At 37.9% G+C, this 8,100-nt stretch overlaps 1 long non-coding RNA gene across 1 annotated transcript; it reads left to right on the top strand.

Moving 5' to 3' along the window:
• Positions 1-933: 933 nt before the first annotated feature.
• LOC145430053 (uncharacterized) lies at positions 934-6,913 on the top strand. Its single transcript, XR_013910457.1, has 2 exons — positions 934-964; positions 6,667-6,913. It is a non-coding gene; the product is annotated as an uncharacterized LOC145430053 (long non-coding RNA).
• Positions 6,914-8,100: the final 1,187 nt, after the last annotated feature.

Genomic DNA, 8,100 nt, shown 5'->3' on the forward strand with positions numbered 1-8,100 from the left:
GATAACAGGGAAAATCCTGAAAAAATCCTTAGTCTTTTTTCTCAAATTCAGCGCCCCGCGGCTCCCTTCATGCTCAGCCAAACAAAGCCAAAACTCCTTTTAAAAATTTCTCCGCGATTTCTCCAAAACCCCTAGAATAACTTGTTAGCTACCCCTCTATTCCCAAAAAAAAAGCGCTATAATCCAAAAACATTGGGAAAGCTCCTTACTCTTTTTTCTTCAAAAACTTGCCTCTTGCTAGCTACCTCTAAAATTCTACGCAGACTCTAAGTTCTACCTCGCTCTTAATCGCACCGACCCGCAACAGCTTCCAGAGCACAATTTTTTCCTGCTTGTTCGCTCCCCGCTCTGCTCCCGAATGCGCTGCTTACCTCGTTTGAAAATTCCCCCCTTAGACCAACTCCGCCTCACTGCGCCCCGCTGCCAATCACATAACCCTTGCACCGCTCCCTTCGCACCCCGGTTAGCCAATCGGCTCCAGCTCTGATTTTACGATCTCCCGCTGATGTTAAGACTATCTTCGAACCCCCAGAAGACCCCTGCCTTCAGCCATATCAACAACTGGAACCGCTCAGACTGCTTGCGACTTCGCATAGGGAGCGGCCGATTTCAACAGCAACTACCTTCGCGTGCCCTATGTGCATATCACTCGGTAAGTGTTAATCTTCCTCTCTAACTACATTTTTGCATTTTCCTTTTTACCATTCTGTCAATCCTTTCATTTAAAAAAATAAATAAATATCACAATGGTTTGTAACAGGTACAATACACCATCCATCCATCCATTCGCCTCCACTTATCCTTTTCTCAGGCTCGCGCTGTGCGCTGGAGCCTATCCCACGTACAATACACTTTAAAATATATATAAGCTCGACTTTTAACTCCCGTAAAAGTTTATACATTACATGTCTACATCACCTATCATGGCCTCATCGGGTATCTCATATCATCTTGTTATTGTTATGTTATGCTCCTTTGATATTTTGCTAGTTTGCGTGTTTTAAAACTCTTTTTGTTTTTCTTTATATTTTTAGACCCAGATGTGTTAACCTGATCCCTGCGAAACACCAGCTCTGCGTGGATTTTGACCGCGAGTGACCGGATGTTGTTTCCGGCCTGAGGTTGCCTGAAATGCCGTGAGGCTCGTTTGAAAGATTGCGCCCGAGACCAACTCCGCCTCCAAGGCATGCCTACCTTTAGCTGCCACCAGTGAGATATCAGAGCCGGGCTCCACATATCCAATCAGGAGCACGAGCAAGACAGCTTTTGCAGACTCTCCAGAAATATACAAGTCCTTACCAACTGCTCTGCAACCCAGTGTTTCTGGTCCCCTCACTAACATCGCTTTTTGAGATATTTTTTATGAACCACCAAAAAAGCAATTTTACCCCACAGACTGGGTCTGAGGGCAGCAGCGGGGACAAATGATTGTAATGAAGCGACGGACATTTCATGGCTGGTCTTGCATAATCGTGAGTTATTATGTCATATGGTGATAAGTACATAGTTTTGCAAGAGGCATACAAGCACTGTGGAAAAAGTAATCATAAAACTGTTTTTGTGAACACCCTACGTTATGCTTTAAAAAATGTGATACATGTAATGTGATCATCAAAGAACATGATTTTAAAAAAAAAACTTTTATTCTTATGCTTTTAAAGTATGTCAGATTATCTTAAAACACGTATTTGTATGTTATAATGTTTTTCTTACACCATGTGTAATTTTTATAGACACCTTATTCATTGTATCAATGTGTAATTATGTATCTTTGATAAATAAATAAAATATTTAATCTTGTATTTGTGTACTTTCTGGTGATTCAATAAAAAATTAGTCACATATCGCTCTGATAAACACAGATGGCTGAAAGAAATGTTTGATGGAACAAAGGAAACAAGTGTCTTGCTGCTAAACTTTTAAGTCACCATGGTTTAAATGAGAAAGTCTGTATGTAAAACATGAAAAACTCCATATCAGTGATATCTACAAAGGTGTACTCATTTCTTTGTAATGGTACTTTACTGTTCCAATGAAACAAAAAGAAAATCTCATTTTTAAAGTACATTTTTCGGCCATCCTGACCTATTTTCAGGGGCAAGAATGTTGATGTTAGACTGTGTTTTAAATCAGGTTGTGATCTTAAACTAACTATCACAGCACTGATTTCAGTTGTAATGTCAATTAGAATCCCAATTTGGCTTTTCTCCAGTCAGTGTTATGGTGAAATTTAACTTGTTCTTTTGTGTAATTGCACATGGCCCAGCAAAGGACCCCTTAGTAAGCTGTACAGCATAAGTTTTCAATTCACTTTTGTCAGAAAACTTCACAGTATGAGAAGTTACAGCACAGTTTCTCCAAACGTGTGGTTCTTTTTCAGCCAGCGTGCTTTTAGAGCATCTACATTAGCTCATGTAGTAAAAGTACAATCAGTAAGTGTACTTTAACGTTTGAGATTCCGAGTCACTCTTGCTTAGATCATGTGAACTATATCATGAACCTTTTTTTGTATAATGCATCAAACGTGTTCAAATCAGTTTATTTTCAATTTATTTTAACTAATCTAGAGACAAGCAACTCCTTTTTAGCTTCTGTTATGTATTTACCTCTCACACCTTAATCTAGATGTTAGTGTTCTCAGAGTTAACATGTCTCATGTTGCCATGTTGTATTTCTAATACCCAGCCTCAGTGTTCGCCCTGTTGACCCTCAAATCCAAACACCAATGATCTAGATATTCACAAAATTCATAAGGAGATTCTTAAGGTCTTAAGTTTTGTTGTTTTTATGTTTTACAAAAAAAAACTTCACATTTTTTATATTTTTAAACGAAAGTGACATGCAAGGATATTTTTCTTTAGTGATGTTGCTTCAGCAATCTCAAATACTAATTATTCTGGGAATTTTTATGGTCAAACTATGTGATTTTCCAAATGTGTGTGTGTGGAGTAAAATGACCTTGTTCTTATGATGTTGTCACCGTGAATCATTTAGGATTAACAACACAAATTGTATCGATAGCAGAAACAGTCTTATAACTTATAATTCTCACACGTTACCGCTAGTTTTACAAACGCAGTCTTCTTCAGCTCTGTTTATGTAGCTTTTATGAAACTGATTTTCCATAGTACAAGTAGAATTTAATTTTTCTTTGCTCTCCAGTATAAATGCAATAATTTGCAGGCTTTTTACTGAAACTCTCACAATGCAACACTCAATGCTCAGAGCTTCATATATCAACAGCTCTGAAAATATCTTCTTTTTTAAAGTAATGTAGGACAGGATCTCTCACTCTCTGTGTCTCAAAAAAAACCCAACTAAACTGGCAATCACCACTAAACAAATGAAAGTAGTTTATGGCTTTTTTATCAGCTGCATTTCTTTCATTTATGTATTGATCCCATTGTTTATTGGTAATGCTTTTAGGTCACTGTTTTAGCATGTCTGCCTCACACTCCATTTAAACAGTTTAACAGATAGTGGGGTCTGGTAAGGAAGTTGGGGGGAAGCAGACAACTCCACAGGAAGAGTCTTTTTGTCTTTTCTCCACTGTAAAAGATAGCAAGGCAGTGTGAAACTTTCTTTGCGGGAAAGACAAAACTGAGAGCCATGCTAGGCTCAGTGAGAGACTCTGCTCACCCTCTGCCCCAGCGATGGCAGTCCCTCACCAAGCTCGATTTCTGTTCTTTGTCTTGATTAAAGAATGTTAGCTACCGCTCATCGCTTGTCTGCAGGCTTTATTAAACGGAAAACTTCCACAACAACCTCTAAACAGTGGTTTATGGCTTTTTGTCACCTGCAACACCATGTAACACTTGGATGTTAGATTCTTTTACCAGTCAGTGTTGTTAGCCCCAACCCCCAGGCTCCAGGTGTCTGAGCTCTAACCCTGGCTGCCAAATGTCCCCCTGAGGCCTTTGTGCCTTTTACCACCAGACTAAGTTTGTAGTCCTATCTACTAATATTATTTTATTTTTTTATTATAGCACAAGGTTCAGTTAGGTTACTACTTTGACTTCCTCAATTTGAGCACATTTCTGACCCGATACTTTATCAAGCTTTTACTCGAGTGTTTTTGACACTAGCAGCTGTACTTCTACTTAAGTGAAAATTGCCTGCAATTTTGCCACCTCAGTTGCCACTTTTCTGGAGTTTGTACACTTTTTATATTGAAACGTTCAACGTTTTACGTGTTATCCTTGATCACAGTTCTAAACAAGTTAACTTTCTTCACTTCAAAGTAACCCAAAAAAGAAACTATATGTCCAGTTCTCTTTACTCCAAACCTGGTTTAAGGCTATGCTGTTGTTGTGATATGGCCATACAAATAATATTAAGTTTAATTAATCTTTTAAAAAAATGGCTGCTTCATGGCTACCTGTTCAGAGAATTTGCAGACTTTTATGGAAACTGTCACAATGTAACACTCTCACTGTCAAAACAGGGTTGATCCATGTTTCTATGAACACTGATTAATATATCAACAGCTCTGAAAATCCTTTTTTTTTTTTTAAGTAAAGCAGAACAGGATCTCTGTATCTCTAAAAATCCCAACAAAACTGGCAATCACCTCTAAACAAATGGAAGTAGTTTATGGATCTTTATCACCTGCAACACCATGTAACACCTAGATGTTAGACTCTTTTACCATCACATTTGCAAGGGTTTATGTGTTATCCTTGATCACAGTTCTAAATAAGTTAACTTTCTTGACATAAAAGTAGCCCAAAGAAGACAAATATATGTCCAGTTCTTTTTTACTCCAAACCTACTGATCGGAAAACATTATGTGATGCTGGAAGTTTTCATCCTATCCATCTGCAAAACAAGTTTACCTGTAAGCCAACACATTAGACGTAAGCAAATTTGTGAAATTCCTGAACAATGTGCTTTGTGGAGTAGCAGTAGTACTAGAACTAGTACTAGTAGTCCTAGTATTCTGCAGCAACCAGGCTTCAAGAGTGATCACTCTTCTGGCTTTCAAATGGTGAAAACATGTCACAGTCTTAACCGCAAATCAGAAATGTTGGTAAATTTAAAAAGGAATTTAAACGTCAGCTTTGACATAGACACAGACTTTATTAATGCCACACTCAGGAAATTCACATGTTACACATGATTTAGCTCACCTGCTAAATCCCCAGAGCAATAACCACATCAGCATCATTAGCCTGAGTGTTGATCCTCCAGGTGAGTGAGTGGAGTTGAGTGTGTGTGTGTGTGTGTGTGTGTGTGTGTGTGTGTGTGTGTGTGTGTGTGTGTGTGTGTGTGTGTGTGTGTGTGATCAGAGGTGAAGCTGCTTTCTGCAAAGTCTCATCAACAACCAGGAAGAGTCTAAAAGCACTAAATATGAAACAGACCATTTACCATACCCAACACTGAGCTCCTGCACAGTCAGATGGAGTGAAACATAATGTCCCAGTGGTGTTCTGTTGGATTTAGCAGGTGAGCGTTGTTGCCAGTCAAAACCTTTTTGGAAACTCTTTACAAGAATCAATGTAATTATTTGTTTTACTTGAATCAAATGTATTGGTTTATATACCTGAAATAAAACTTTTTTTTGGAAACCCGTTACATCAAATAAAACTTTCTTGGAAAAGCATTGCAAGAATCAATCGAGTTATTTGTTTTACCCCATTCAAATCTATTGGTTTCATTACATCAAATTAAATAATTTTGGAAACCCGTTACATCAAATAAAACTTTCTTGGAAAAACTTTACAAGAATCAATGTAATTATTTGTTTTACTTGAATCAAATGTAATGGTTTATATACCTGAAATAAAACTTTTTTTTGGAAGAAAAAGTGAATTAGAGATTCATTACAAAATACAAAAAATAAAAATAAATAGTGCACAAATTTAAAACAAGCAAAACACCTATGCAAGAGTAACTACTAATGATTTACAAATACTTGTCATATACAACCAATACATTTGATTCAAGTAAAACAAATAATTACATTGATTCTTGTAAAGAGTTTCCAAAAAGGTTTTGACTGGCAACAACGCTCACCTGCTAAATCCAACAGAACACCACTGGGACATTATGTTTCACTCCATCTGACTGTGCAGGAGCTCAGTGTTGGGTATGGTAAATGGTCTGTTTCATGTTTAGTGCTTTTAGACTCTTCCTGGTTGTTGATGAGACTTTGCAGAAAGCAGCTTCACCTCTGATCACACACACACACACACACACACACACACACACACACACACACACACACTCAACTCCACTCACTCACCTGGAGGATCAACACTCAGGCTAATGATGCTGATGTGGTTATTGCTCTGGGGATTTAGCAGGTGAGCTAAATCATGTGTAACATGTGAATTTCCTGAGTGTGGCATTAATAAAGTCTGTGTCTATGTCAAAGCTGACGTTTAAATTCCTTTTTAAATTTACCAACATTTCTGATTTGCGGTTAAGACTGTGACATGTTTTCACCATTTGAAAGCCAGAAGAGTGATCACTCTTGAAGCCTGGTTGCTGCAGAATACTAGGACTACTAGTACTAGTTCTAGTACTACTGCTACTCCACAAAGCACATTGTTCAGGAATTTCACAAATTTGCTTACGTCTAATGTGTTGGCTTACAGGTAAACTTGTTTTGCAGATGGATAGGATGAAAACTTCCAGCATCACATAATGTTTTCCGATCAGTAGGTTTGGAGTAAAAAAGAACTGGACATATATTTGTCTTCTTTGGGCTACTTTTATGTCAAGAAAGTTAACTTATTTAGAACTGTGATCAAGGATAACACATAAACCCTTGCAAATGTGATGGTAAAAGAGTCTAACATCTAGGTGTTACATGGTGTTGCAGGTGATAAAGATCCATAAACTACTTCCATTTGTTTAGAGGTGATTGCCAGTTTTGTTGGGATTTTTAGAGATACAGAGATCCTGTTCTGCTTTACTTAAAAAAAAAAAAAAAGGATTTTCAGAGCTGTTGATATATTAATCAGTGTTCATAGAAACATGGATCAACCCTGTTTTGACAGTGAGAGTGTTACATTGTGACAGTTTCCATAAAAGTCTGCAAATTCTCTGAACAGGTAGCCATGAAGCAGCCATTTTTTTAAAAGATTAATTCAACTTAATATTATTTGTATGGCCATATCACAACAACAGCATAGCCTTAAACCAGGTTTGGAGTAAAGAGAACTGGACATATAGTTTCTTTTTTGGGTTACTTTGAAGTGAAGAAAGTTAACTTGTTTAGAACTGTGATCAAGGATAACACGTAAAACGTTGAACGTTTCAATATAAAAAGTGTACAAACTCCAGAAAAGTGGCAACTGAGGTGGCAAAATTGCAGGCAATTTTCACTTAAGTAGAAGTACAGCTGCTAGTGTCAAAAACACTCGAGTAAAAGCTTGATAAAGTATCGGGTCAGAAATGTGCTCAAATTGAGGAAGTCAAAGTAGTAACCTAACTGAACCTTGTGCTATAATAAAAAAATAAAATAATATTAGTAGATAGGACTACAAACTTAGTCTGGTGGTAAAAGGCACAAAGGCCTCAGGGGGACATTTGGCAGCCAGGGTTAGAGCTCAGACACCTGGAGCCTGGGGGTTGGGGCTAACAACACTGACTGGTAAAAGAATCTAACATCCAAGTGTTACATGGTGTTGCAGGTGACAAAAAGCCATAAACCACTGTTTAGAGGTTGTTGTGGAAGTTTTCCGTTTAATAAAGCCTGCAGACAAGCGATGAGCGGTAGCTAACATTCTTTAATCAAGACAAAGAACAGAAATCGAGCTTGGTGAGGGACTGCCATCGCTGGGGCAGAGGGTGAGCAGAGTCTCTCACTGAGCCTAGCATGGCTCTCAGTTTTGTCTTTCCCGCAAAGAAAGTTTCACACTGCCTTGCTATCTTTTACAGTGGAGAAAAGACAAAAAGACTCTTCCTGTGGAGTTGTCTGCTTCCCCCCAACTTCCTTACCAGACCCCACTATCTGTTAAACTGTTTAAATGGAGTGTGAGGCAGACATGCTAAAACAGTGACCTAAAAGCATTACCAATAAACAATGGGATCAATACATAAATGAAAGAAATGCAGCTGATAAAAAAGCCATAAACTACTTTCATTTGTTTA

The sequence above is a fragment of the Astatotilapia calliptera genome, chromosome 7, assembly GCF_964374335.1.
Source record: "Astatotilapia calliptera chromosome 7, fAstCal68.1, whole genome shotgun sequence".
NCBI lineage: Eukaryota > Metazoa > Chordata > Actinopteri > Cichliformes > Cichlidae > Astatotilapia > Astatotilapia calliptera.